Source organism: Botryllus schlosseri, chromosome 2 (genome assembly GCF_051294905.1).
Source record: "Botryllus schlosseri isolate E-star chromosome 2, Bs_hap1, whole genome shotgun sequence".
Lineage (NCBI taxonomy): Eukaryota > Metazoa > Chordata > Ascidiacea > Stolidobranchia > Styelidae > Botryllus > Botryllus schlosseri.
Window position 1 is genome coordinate 40,221,425 of NC_137237.1, and position 14,089 is coordinate 40,235,513.

General features: G+C 38.8%; 1 long non-coding RNA gene across 2 annotated transcripts; it reads right to left on the bottom strand.

Annotated features, from left to right (window-relative positions):
* Positions 1-10,843: 10,843 nt before the first annotated feature.
* Positions 10,844-11,963, bottom strand: LOC145459224 (uncharacterized). Of its 2 annotated transcripts, none has more exons than XR_013921313.1 (4): positions 11,358-11,963; positions 11,163-11,280; positions 11,024-11,098; positions 10,844-10,961 (listed from the first exon to the last, which is right to left on the bottom strand). It is a non-coding gene; the product is annotated as an uncharacterized LOC145459224 (long non-coding RNA). The 2 variants fall into 2 exon arrangements; XR_013921314.1 differs by having other exon boundaries at positions 10,863-10,961; positions 11,163-11,229.
* Between the last annotated feature and the right edge of the window lie 2,126 nt (positions 11,964-14,089).

Here is a 14,089-nt window from a genome sequence, read left to right on the forward strand (position 1 = left end):
ACAGTCACAATTCAATTAAAACCACGAATCTATTTTCATTTCGTCACATACAGAAAAATAAATTTTCTTTCCCAACACATACTTGTAACCAATCGCTTTCATTAAACACACAACTTCATAAAAGTATTTACTTTCTACAACATAGACATTCCGATGTAGTCAAGAAATATTTTTATTAATCAAAATCATCGATTTCTGTTTACGGCGTTAGTGTGTGCATGTCATATATGTGGGATCCGTATTAAAATGGACACGACGCGACTGAATGTAAGGAGATAGAAGTCTATCGCATAGATTTACATGTGGTCTTCGCTACGGTTTCAAAAAACTAATCATCGCTTTTGCATTGATCGAGACCGAGCAAGTTAGTTAATGGCCATGATTGTGTTTGTCATATGCGAATGATAGGGTTACTGTCAAATCTACATACAACAACCTTCTGGCACTCATAATAGCAATTTCATTCTCTCCTTTCGTAATTGTAGACTCACGACAAGTATATTGTACAACTCGACAGCTACGTTTAACAACACCAACGACACTAAACATACGATACCTACCCAAGTAAAATTACCATTTTCACCTAGAGGTCAGCCGTTACCTGAGTAAAAATACCATTATTCTTTGGAGATTTATCGTTTAATCAGAGTAACAAAACATTTTCACTTGGGGGTCCATCGTTTCCCAGAGTAACAAGCCCCCTTTCCTTTGGGAATCTATTTTGTTCCGTGGGTAACAAATCTTTTTCACTTGGAAATATCTTTTTTCCTCGGGTAACAAACCTTTTTCGCTTGGAAACATATTTTTTCCTTGAGCAACAGACCATTTTTACTTGGAAATATAATTTTTCCTTGAGCAACAGACCATTTTTACTTGGAAATATAATTTTTCCTTGAGCAACAGACCATTTTCACTTGGAAATATATTTTTTCCCTGAGCAACAAACCATTTCACTCGGCGGGTCGTCGTTTACCTGAGTAAAATATCATTTTTCTTTGGAGATCTGGCGTTTACCCATTGTAACAATACATTTTCACTTGGAAATCTGTCGTTTACCTGAGTACCAATACCGTTTTCACTTGGAAATCTATCTTTTCCCTGGGTAACAATACCCTTTTCGTTTTTGAAAACTGACAACCACACCGGTCAATTTGATATTTTTTGTATATTGTTACAACAGACAGCGACAAAATATACACCAACAACGACTCCGATACATGTGTCTAATCAAATATTCACTTGCTCTGATGCATCCCATCAAAATCATTGGTTACTCACATACAATAACAATGTGCTGTTGTACATCGACATGTATGTTTTCGGAATTGGTGAATAAAGGGGTTTCCGATATGTCCGTGATGTCCGGGTTTGTGCTTTGGATTTTCCAGAGTCAAAATGTCTGAATAAAACACCTCCTTGACGATGGTTGGTATGTGGATAATGGTGTTCGGAAAACGGATGAATTTATGTTCCCCATCGCGCTGACAGCATCGGGTTACTTGTGAGTTTCCTCGGGTCAGTTTACTATATTGTGTCTTTACTGGTCAATACATGTCGCTCCAGTCAGCTGAAACCGGATCACCAATATGAGAAAGTGTGGGGGCCGGATCCGGATATTCACTCATGACCCAACGACCGATATTCAAGTAAACATGTTACAGACCGTGTTTTGTCTCCATGAAAAATACCAATGCATACACCATCACATCAAGTACGTCACGATTGTTCACAAGTATTCGCGTAAACCAGGTGTACATACAATGTGTCGGTGTACAAACATCACGGAAAACAAATTCATGTTCTCAAGTCTCATCATGCGACGACTCTGGACATTCAATGTGGGCATAGATGACACACGATATGATACAATGGATAGTGCATTATGCATACCGATATATTCTCAGTCAAATATGCGAACCATACACAACCATATACCCTGATTTTCGCTGAATATCCACAACACCAACAAATCTGTACATTTCTTTTCCCTTGACCTCGATGATAGAGTTGTCATCCCAATGTACCAATCGAGTGTATGGTTCATCAGGTGTAAAATCCAAATCAAATGTCACCAAGGTATCGTTTTTCATTTTCAATATTTCCACCGCTGCATCTTGTCTGTGTCGTAAAACCACGGTGTGGGGCCAGAGGAATCTGTGGAACGTTACGCATAGTCCCATATTCACTCGTGGATATAGTCAGGTAACGACAACGTTTTCTCAATGGTCTGTGTGGGTACACCGTTTCAATACGTAGCTGGATCAACTAGACCAAAAGTTTCCAACCGCGGTTTATGTTGACCTGTAGAATTACGAGACATCGCCCTCTTGTGGCGTGATTAACACGAAATCAGTCTTCGACTCGCAGAGATTCACCTTGGATTACATTATCAAATCGTAATCGAACTCGAGATTCACACACACACAGAGTCCATGTTTACGATTTCAATGCGGAGTCACTGCTCACGATGTTTATCTGTAGTCGTTATGTGGGAGTAGCGACATCTGACATATTCATCGCGTGAAAGATTGATACGATGGTGATCGACAAATACATTATGTCGGGTGAAACACTGCGGTCTCGGCGAAAAAGTTAGCAGGTTATGACCAACAATGCGCAGGGATTGAGTGAGTTACGCAACACGATTATATCGAGGTCTTGATCACGATGCAAGTCTACCTGAGAATCCGAACAATCTTGCAAAATCAAGATGTGAACCCGTGAAAGGGTTGCACTCGTGTGAGATTGATTTTTCACAAGTTGGGTGGAGGTCGGTTCATACTAAGACCATGTTACGTCCAAATATGGCTGCTTACCTGTCTCCAAGTCATCTATGCCCATATTGAATGTACAGAGTCGTCGCATGATGAGACTTGAGAACATGAATTTGTTTTCCGTGATGTTTGTACACCGACACCTTGTATGTACACCTGGTTTACGCGAATACTTGTGAACAATCGTGACGTACTTGATGTGATGGTGTATGCATTGGTATTTTTCATGGAGACAAAACACGGTCTGTAACATGTTTACTTGAATATCGGTCGTTGGGTCATGAGTGAATATCCGGATCCGGCCCCCACACTTTCTCATATTGGTGATCCGGTTTCAGCTGACTGGAGCGACATGTATTGACCAGTAAAGACACAATATAGTAAACTGACCCGAGGAAACTCACAAGTAACCCGATGCTGTCAGCGCGATGGGGAACATAAATTCATCCGTTTTCCGAACACCATTATCCACATACCAACCATCGTCAAGGAGGTGTTTTATTCAGACATTTTGACTCTGGAAAATCCAAAGCACAAACCCGGACATCACGGACATATCGGAAACCCCTTTATTCACCAATTCCGAAAACATACATGTCGATGTACAACAGCACATTGTTATTGTATGTGAGTAACCAATGATTTTGATGGGATGCATCAGAGCAAGTGAATATTTGATTAGACACATGTATCGGAGTCGTTGTTGGTGTATATTTTGTCGCTGTCTGTTGTAACAATATACAAAAAATATCAAATTGACCGGTGTGGTTGTCAGTTTTCAAAAACGAAAAGGGTATTGTTACCCAGGGAAAAGATAGATTTCCAAGTGAAAACGGTATTGGTACTCAGGTAAACGACAGATTTCCAAGTGAAAATGTATTGTTACAATGGGTAAACGCCAGATCTCCAAAGAAAAATGATATTTTACTCAGGTAAACGACGACCCGCCGAGTGAAATGGTTTGTTGCTCAGGGAAAAAATATATTTCCAAGTGAAAATGGTCTGTTGCTCAAGGAAAAATTATATTTCCAAGTAAAAATGGTCTGTTGCTCAAGGAAAAATTATATTTCCAAGTAAAAATGGTCTGTTGCTCAAGGAAAAAATATGTTTCCAAGCGAAAAAGGTTTGTTACCCGAGGAAAAAAGATATTTCCAAGTGAAAAAGATTTGTTACCCACGGAACAAAATAGATTCCCAAAGGAAAGGGGGCTTGTTACTCTGGGAAACGATGGACCCCCAAGTGAAAATGTTTTGTTACTCTGATTAAACGATAAATCTCCAAAGAATAATGGTATTTTTACTCAGGTAACGGCTGACCTCTAGGTGAAAATGGTAATTTTACTTGGGTAGGTATCGTATGTTTAGTGTCGTTGGTGTTGTTAAACGTAGCTGTCGAGTTGTACAATATACTTGTCGTGAGTCTACAATTACGAAAGGAGAGAATGAAATTGCTATTATGAGTGCCAGAAGGTTGTTGTATGTAGATTTGACAGTAACCCTATCATTCGCATATGACAAACACAATCATGGCCATTAACTAACTTGCTCGGTCTCGATCAATGCAAAAGCGATGATTAGTTTTTTGAAACCGTAGCGAAGACCACATGTAAATCTATGCGATAGACTTCTATCTCCTTACATTCAGTCGCGTCGTGTCCATTTTAATACGGATCCCACATATATGACATGCACACACTAACGCCGTAAACAGAAATCGATGATTTTGATTAATAAAAATATTTCTTGACTACATCGGAATGTCTATGTTGTAGAAAGTAAATACTTTTATGAAGTTGTGTGTTTAATGAAAGCGATTGGTTACAAGTATGTGTTGGGAAAGAAAATTTATTTTTCTGTATGTGACGAAATGAAAATAGATTCGTGGTTTTAATTGAATTGTGACTGTGTTGTTTTAATGTACGTTTCAACAGGTAGACTTGACACTGAACAACAATTCGACCCACAAAACATATTCGTTGTATGATTTGTCACAGGTGCTCAAAGGGTTAGGAATATTTTTGTATGATAATATCTACTAGCTGTTTTGTTGTGAGGGCAATCATGTGATGACTCAGCACTTTTCGTTAGCAAAGTAGATTGATCAATGTGAAAGATGGAAGGACCGTGACTAGAAAACATATGTACTTTCTTGTTGGAGTAGCTGATTTACTGCTATGGTATTGACATAACCCTCTGGAAGTGAGTATGCTTTTCTTTCACGAAAGTTTACGTGGTTCCGTTGTAATAAATTTGTGTTAACTAAACTCGGATGGATACCGCAATTGTGCTGGACTTACACATGGTATTCGCATACTGTACACATACAAACTTTTGTGTAAACAACTCTGATGTTTCTGTTAGTACTAGTTCTGTGTTGATTATTAAGATACATGAACACCCGTTCAGACAATAAAGTTCTTGTGATATCGAAACAGTTTGAAAGCACCACCAATCATTGTACAGGTTTGTAGCATGGGAATATTTTCATGTGTCGTGAATATCTTTCGTATACACTTAGTATGAAATGAGATGTGTGGAACAATAATTAGTGTCGTACAAAGTGTTGTGTTTGATTGCCTACTTTTTATCAATGTCTTTGTGATGTTAAAAGACGGCTGAGTTTTCATTTACATTAAGCGGAGAAACTCAAGTAATAAATTTTACTCGTTTGAAAATATCGATCAATGGAGTAACAGTATCAATATGAGTGGTATATTATTTTTCGCGATATGCAACCAATCTTCTAAGCATAACTTTTCAAAAATTCGTCATGTCATAGAGAAGTAGTCGGTTGTTATGAACTCGAAACAAATGTACTTCGATTATCACGATGATTGAAATTACGATCAACACAGTATTTCGTAAGTGAATGTGTATCGTTTGGTATGTTCAGCAGTCACTAAATGACAAAAATAGCAAACTGATGCAACCCAGTAGTTAAACGATACAGTTACAAGTTGGATGTAATCTTGATTTACAGATGACAGCTTGATGAGTATTGTGACGACATTTACTTTAGCGAATGATAACGGAAAAATTTTCGGTTGCATTGTCGGTGTATGTGTTAGACGAATAATTCTAGTACACCTAACTATAGGATACATTTGGCAAACATTGTACAGATTGTTTCGTTGTGATGGTAACGACTTTCGGCGGTTTGGTTTCATGTCGGGAATTATTATTTGGGGGTTCAAAAACAATCAATACTACAAATGAACAACAATACAAAACACGTTAAGTGAATTACAGCGTAGCAAGTACTTCCTTGATATTACGATTGTTGTGTACCAGCCATTTCTAACTGAATTGAATGCATCTAGCAAACATATTCCAATTTACTTTTGTAATGATCAAAGTATGTGAAATGGCGCGAATGGATTAGGTATTAATCAAGCGGCGGTATGTCAATTCACCTAGTGCGATATCTTGACACCGGATAATGTGCGAAAGTGTTTCAATTCTCACTGCTGTTTACGATGATAAAGTATTGTACCGGTTATTGTTTAACAAAGGAAATTGTTGTTTCATCTTTAGTCTCGGTTAGTGGAGACAATTACATTTGTAAAATATTTTCTGATATCCGCGATACGCAGGGTGATATGTACCAAGGTGGAATAATTTTCCATTCAAGAACATTTCAGACACGCATAGTTTTACAACTCAATATGTTAATAACAACGGTACTGAAAAGTTTGTTGCTGTCATAATAACCTTTACAACAACAACGCCGGGTCTAATTAACGCGAATAATTTAATAATCAAGTCATGATAGACCATTACAAAATCTCATATGTTAAATCGATGTGACAATCCTTATGTTTACATCACGATAATTTTCGATATAACACCTGCGTTCGATTGTAAGAAACTACGATGGCCATACTTTCAAATGTCGTATACTCAAATATATTATGTTAATCTCAAGTCGCCGACACCGAGAAGTAATTACTTTTGTCTTACAAAATATACCGCATAGTAATTTCTTGGTCTTGCGGCATAGTAACGACTTTTACAGTTGAACAAAAAAGACGAGTTGGTGGCATATGCCTAAAACCGAACTTGCTATGTTTGTGGGTTGTAGTGATTACTTGCGTAGTCTTGTCTACTTTTCGTATGGACACTTTTTGCTTTGGTTCGGTGAGTTACAAACGGATTGACTTGACAAGGTTTTTGTATTTTACTCTTTTGTTGATGGCAAGATGTTAAAATGTTGAGATGTCATAGTGATAATATTTCTGAAACTCTCTTTGACAAACGTAAAGACAGGTCGCGAATAGAGTTGTAATGTTTCATTACTTGTTTCGAATCAATGTGCGTATAATCTCTAAATATGACCGGGTTGAAAGTTGTTACTCATGTTTGTCAATCCTATTTCAATTCACACTATGTCAAAGTCAAAATATTTCATTCTGGATTATCTGAATTTACCTTTAGTACACCTCGCGAGTGGATTCCGACGTCGTGCTATAATACTCTTAATAATACAGGTTCAAGGATTTTCAATCAACAATACTGGAATTTTTTTGATAATGTTAGAGCTGGCGAATGATTAGTTGTGTGTTTTTGTTAAGAGTTTAAATTCATGTTTATAAAGATAATAACTGTATAATGCACATACTTGTGACTCTTGATTCTTGTTTAGTTAGTTGGTATTGATTCTATAGGTGTGAAAACAGCAGCGTGGAATGTGTGAATAATTCGATGCGACTGAAGTTGGAGTCAGCAATATTCAAGTTACGTTCGAATCAACTGATCGCGGTAAATGGATTTCTCAAAGGATTAGAGTTGTACCGGATCAACACATTCAAATATGAATCAACTTGGTTTGTGTAGTGAGTTTCATTTCAAGTTGACAAATTGACACATTGATTGAATATTCTCATGATTCGCATCACGCAACCAAAGTCAACGTGAAACATATAGCGATCGCGAAAAGTATCAAATCTTGGACATTCAAGTCACCGTCTGCGACGGTTCTGTTATTCGGTGCTTATTACTTAATAGGTAATATTCTTATTGTATCAGACTCGTGAAATCCAGTTCTGCACCAAACTACCAACATATTACATTGTAGCGATTGCGATGTATGTAACCACAAGTCACGAGAGATGGTTATGTCTTATAGGTGTTATCTTGTGAGCGATCGTAGGATTTTAGAATTATGTCGCACTTTTTTGAATAAGCGTACACTTCACAAAGGATTAGGGTTAGAGTAGAAATAAGTGACAATTTGTCGCTATTCAAGTTACCGACACTGGCGGTCTGTTATTCGTTACTTATTAAATCTTTACGAGTGAAATCAAGTTCTGTGACAAACTGCTTACGAGAATTTCACCGCGTGAGCGATCGATATGCCTGTAACATCAAGTCGCGTATGTCTGAGACATTATCTTGTCAGCGATCGCCGGGTTTGCAAACTATTTCACACCTATTTGGAGTGTTAATATGTGAACGCGGCTATTGTTGGTATTGGAATCGCCGTCTACGCCGGCTCCGTGGTAAACTAATTACCAAGCGACTGATTCCTAGATTTAGCAAACTATTTCACACCCTTTTTGTTGAAAGTATGACATGCCGCTAGCATTCTATCAACGAAAGTACGAATCATCGCCGCGCCCATAAGAATAACGATATATCGAAGTCGCACTCACCGTAAACGCTAGGATCAACTCGGACCGGTCATATATAATAATTTGGGATATACACATTAACTAAGGAGCAATCACGTGACTATTTACCATACCCGATACATATTCAACACCGTGCCGCCGCCGCCTATACCCGAAAGTACGATATGCCGACGCACCCATAAGAACACATGGCGAATCACCACCACTGCCTATACGCGAAATACGACATGCGAAAGTACGACGTGCGACAGATGCCTATACCTAAAAGTACGATGTGCCAACACGAGTTTTCAATACGATATGCGACAGATGCCTATACCTGAAAGTACGATGTGCGAGCGCACCCATAAGAACGCATTACGATGTGCGACCGAGAGGGGGGTCAAAAAGTACGATGTGCCACCACGAGTTTTCCATACGATGTGCGACCGCACCCATAAGAGCCCATAGCCCGTCACGACCGATCATACTAACTACTACCATTGCCTATCAAGGTCCTCTAATATGGAACTCCATTCCTCGCATATTAGGAGCAATTCTTTATATGTATTTAAAACCATGTATCGTGCCTTCCTTAATGAGTCATACAAAAGCTAAAATGTATTTTCAGTGGTAACTAGTACCGGTCAACATATCTTGTTTGCTTCAGACCAGTACACTTTATATTCTTTTCCTCCGTTTTTCCTAACATGTGCTCTTACATTTATTCTGTCAATCTTACAATTCACTGTTGCAGTACGATGTATGCAATTTATAGCCAATCTACTTCGATCAGCTGCAGCAGACTCGATGATCAACAGATCACTTCGCTGCAGCTTCATCTTGCAACCGTAAAACATAATGGCCAATCCTATGAACTGTAAATCGTATTCGTACACATCTCATTTACTTTGAAATTGACACTGTAACCATTTTTTTGTATGTGTCCAGTTTATGCTACTTTGTTGTCTGTTTTGTTATTTTGCGATGATGAATAAAAAAAATTCTCTCTCTCTCTCTACACCTGTTTGCAGAAAGTCAAACAGCTCTAGGCGTCATATACTACAGGCAATTCGAAATACCCCATAAGCTATATGCTACTGCGTATATACCTTTAACCCGCTACCTCAGTCAGTCACAATTCCTATATATTTACGGCATTTACCATACAGAAAGAGCGAACTATGCCTGGCTGCGACCTGTTGCGCGTCAAATCTTTGTCCGGCGCGATGACGTAAAATTTGAATCGCCGAAATATTCTAGAAGTCACGCATCGATAATCATATTCCTAAACGTACAACATCTCACTTATTTAGTTATTCTCTGAATAAAACTATTAGCCATACTCGTTGAACATGCGAGATTACCGAAAGAGCGAATATATATATAATGAAGATCATATATATCAGAAGAAAACAAAACTGATCGACCTTAGAGCAACAACACGAATATACAACACCGGTGACATCCTCACGCAATAAAACGAAGGGAGAACATTGTTTTCTAATGGATAGAACGAAGCTACCGCATGAGATCGAACAAAACCGGATAGGAATTCATCGTGATTGAATGTACCGACAAAGTCATCCTTTCTACGTATTTTAGTCATACCAGCGAGAGATAGAAAATTTGCATTATTAGGTTAACTACCGGATATAACGAAGCCTAATGCATGAGATGGAACAACACCGAGTATGAATTTATTCTGATTGAATATAACCACAATACCATCCTACTACGTATTTTAGACATTCCCTCGACACTTAGAAAATCAGAACCTAATCGAGATGATCCCGGATGATCCTTTTACGGTTTTGTGTTTGCTGGGAATAGATGCATGGGTCCTACCCTGAATATATTCAGATGTAGCTAGAATTGCCTAATTCACACTGAAATTGAGGCTATGTTGGTTACAGCAATCTGTGCACTGTGGGAGTTCATAATAAATATTTATTTTATCGGATCAATACGGCACAAGATACAATCTAGATGACGTACGTGTATTTGATCATAATTACACCTATAGCTACCCATATATGTGTGTACATGAAGCTTGGCTCGTTTTGCACTTTCATGAAACCAGAAATAAGATTAGATTCAAAACTGACTGGACACGTGAACATTTCACACGCAGTTTTTCTGCCTACGATACTTGCCTACCCTACTAGATGAAGCACTCCAACCTGGCTTTAGATCAACCATTTCTGTGATCACACGAAATAACGGGTTGTGCTGCCTCGTACCAAAATACTGAACTTTCCTTTACAGAAACAACAGCTTTAGTTATAAGAAACGCAAGGTTTTGAATGATTGAATGATATTAAAATGACATGAAAAAATAAAGACAGAATTAATTAATTATTGGTAATTGACTTCACGTCGCCCTCGACGTAATTGAGGGTGATCTGAAAATAAAAAGTGGGATAAGTTAGGGCTTAGTATCTGCGAACGAGGTATTATAAACATACCGTTTCATATTTCAGTTCCAGTGTAATTGAATTAACACATTTACTCCCGTCCTACGGCTACGGCGGTGCCGACGACGTGTGTGTCGTAGATGGGGGTTTGGCGAGTTCACACTGTTCACGATGTATGAATTAAAATTCGAGAAATTTTTGACTCAACACATTGATCGACATACCTTGGAGTTGCGTCGACCTCCCTCCCTTCTTTGTTTTCTTTCGGTAGGGGAGGGAGGTCATAGACGATCGGAGTCCTGAACAATATAGATAATTGTTTGTAAAATGATAATGACATTGGCGTCATATTCATTGGGATACCTTTTGACCGTTGCATCTTCCGGTGCTGGTTCTTCCACAGCCAAATCAATTTGATCTTTTTCAACCTCTTCAAAAATGAAGGATATCTTATCCATAATTATTTACTGAAGCTTATTATCTGTAAAGATACCAAAAACGGTTAGTACAGAATTACAATAACGAAAATTCTACGGCATACGAAGAAAGTGGCCTCACCTCATTCAGTGGGTTAGCCGGTGTCTTCCGTGGGTTTGAAGTACGAGTTGGGTATGTAAACATTCTTTCTGGCGACGCAGGATTGGCTTTACAGCTTAACGATGGTCGATTCCAGAACCTTTGAATGAAAAAGAAAAGAGAACAGCCACGAGCAAGTATGGAATATAGCGATAGTTACTATGTGTGTACTAATGCATCTTTAGCAAGAGGCAAAGAATCATCATCCTCACAGTCAGTACTCATGTCTACATATCCTCGGTATCGTTTTCCATCCCAAAAAACCTGTTTGCGGATCGACATTTCATCCATCATTATGGAGCATATTACAGGATTTGCTGATGCCTCTACTTTTCCTCTGATAGCAGAAAAGGCAATACCAGTAAAGCCAGGCTCAGCGGGAAGTTTTCCATACCAGTGTCTTATCACACTTGGATGGGGAAGAGCAAGTTGAAAATTCTGACGCACAAAATCGTATGCCTTAGCGGAATAATACTGAGGCGTCATTGCAAATGATTGCAGTTCCTGAGAATATTTGACTCCTCTTTCACCAGCTTGTAGCTTCATACGTTGCAAGAGCTCACTTGGTAGACTACTGAATTTTTGTGACATTACCTCTACACACGAATCGCTTATCAAATTGTTCTTCTTAAGAGATGCAATGACCTCATCCAGAGTCTTCACTTTTTTTGCAGACGGTATGTTCTCATTCTGGCTGCATGCAACCTCTTTTCAATATCTGCCATCCTACGGCGTTGCTGTTGAACGACTTTTCGAGGAGACGTATGCGCACAGTAGCTGTGGTCTTGAAGAACTACTTCAGGTTCAGCGGATTGTGCTTCATAATGCCGTTTCTTATCTGGAACTGCAGAAGGTCTCACTCGTCGGGTGTTCGAAGCCTGAAATTTGCGAATTTTACGTTAACTAGGGCTAAAATAAAGGTATAGTAATTAGAACTCAAACTTTATAAATATATAGTCACTGTCTAGTGTTTACCGTACCTTTGTCCTCATATATTTTGAAAAATTCAGAAATCTTGTCGGCACCGCCGTCCTTAAACCAATTCTCCCGTCAACACGTTTAATATCACTTTCTGAAAAATGATCAGGGCAAATGACCGAGTATCTTGCTGGCACCCAGTCTTTTCTTCTAATACATTCTATCCATCTTTCTTTCAGGGAATCATTGGTAGGAAAGCCCCGTTGTACAGAACATTGTATCAGTTCACAAGTAATTCTATGATACAAAGCACACCAAATTGACCATTCTTTGTTATGAACGACGATTAAAGTAGCAGGAACATATGTGAAATTATCTTGTTCGATTTAAAATATCTGTTACTTTCTACCCCAGAAGGATAGACTATTAGGTAACCTTTTAAATCTAAAGCCAAAGGTGATCCTAAAAACATCTTACGAGACAAATCGAACGTCTCGCACGCACGAAGCTATAATGAACTCGACCACGGAGTTAGCAATTTGAACTGTAGTGTGGGCATCTGGCACCAGAAATCAACTATGCTGGGCAAAACCGTGTGGCCGTTAATTATACCTTTCCTTCTAGTCCTACCTCCAACCTTCACGACAATTTTAAGCAAGGATTGAGTACTAAGCTAGTTATTGGCTGAACTGCCCATACAGAATACAAACAGTGACCTGGTCATGCTATTACAGGTATACTGATGAACTGACATGTTGCTGGGACTGATGATATAGTCTGCTCTGATCATACCAACATCCATATACTTGTGACAAAATGTTCTGGTATAATGACACTTTAACATGGGCCTATTCATTATTGCTGTGGCTTATCTGGACATTGATTGACTGTGATGGTCAGGAGATATTAAAAATAGAAACAGATTCTTCAAATATAGTCTTGCTGCCCTGCTTATTCTGCCATTCACTCACCGGTGAAATGTTCTTGGATGCCGACGCTTTACCAAAGACTCTTCATCGCTACTACCATCGCTATAACTTCTCATATATATGACTCCGTGGATATCTTTTTCTGCCTTTTACTGCACTCATAGACGCAACAATCACTACCATCAAAACGAGATGTCTTCGTCATGTCGAAATACACAGATAACACAGATATAAACACGAGATATTGGGCTGAAACAAATCCTGAATGTTACGATGATTATTCATTCAAAGCTCCATTCGTATAAAATACTACAAACCCATTACGAATCAAATATATTTTAACACTGGACGTTTTTCCATAAGCGCCTGTACTAAATCGTCCAGCCTACTACCCATAATGCATCTGTAAGATGGTGACCACACAATGGACGATTTTCATTTTTGCTTTCGGGCGCCGCCATCTTGGCCTATGGTTGGCCAGAGCTGAATCGAGCTTCATAGGCGAAGGTGGCTGTTTTGGAGTAGGTTACGTTATTTAACGCCGTGCGTTTTCGCTTTATGGTGGTTCCGCGTTTTGGTGCAAATTAAGTATTGATAAAATACTCATCAATACTATGCAATGTTTTTGAGCGAAAAACCGAGCTGGTTTACAGTCGTTTTACAAAGCTTTCTTGTACCGGTGTGTGACAACTTTTCACTCACAAAAGTCGGGGAACAAGTAAGGCCCTGTGGATATGCAGCTGTATCACAGCTGTTTCAGTTGTATCACCCAAGTATCAGGTGTATCACTCAGGTATTAGCTGTATCACAGCCAATGCGGCAATGACTCTAGTCATGATTTTCTGATGACTCGACTCGACTCGACAG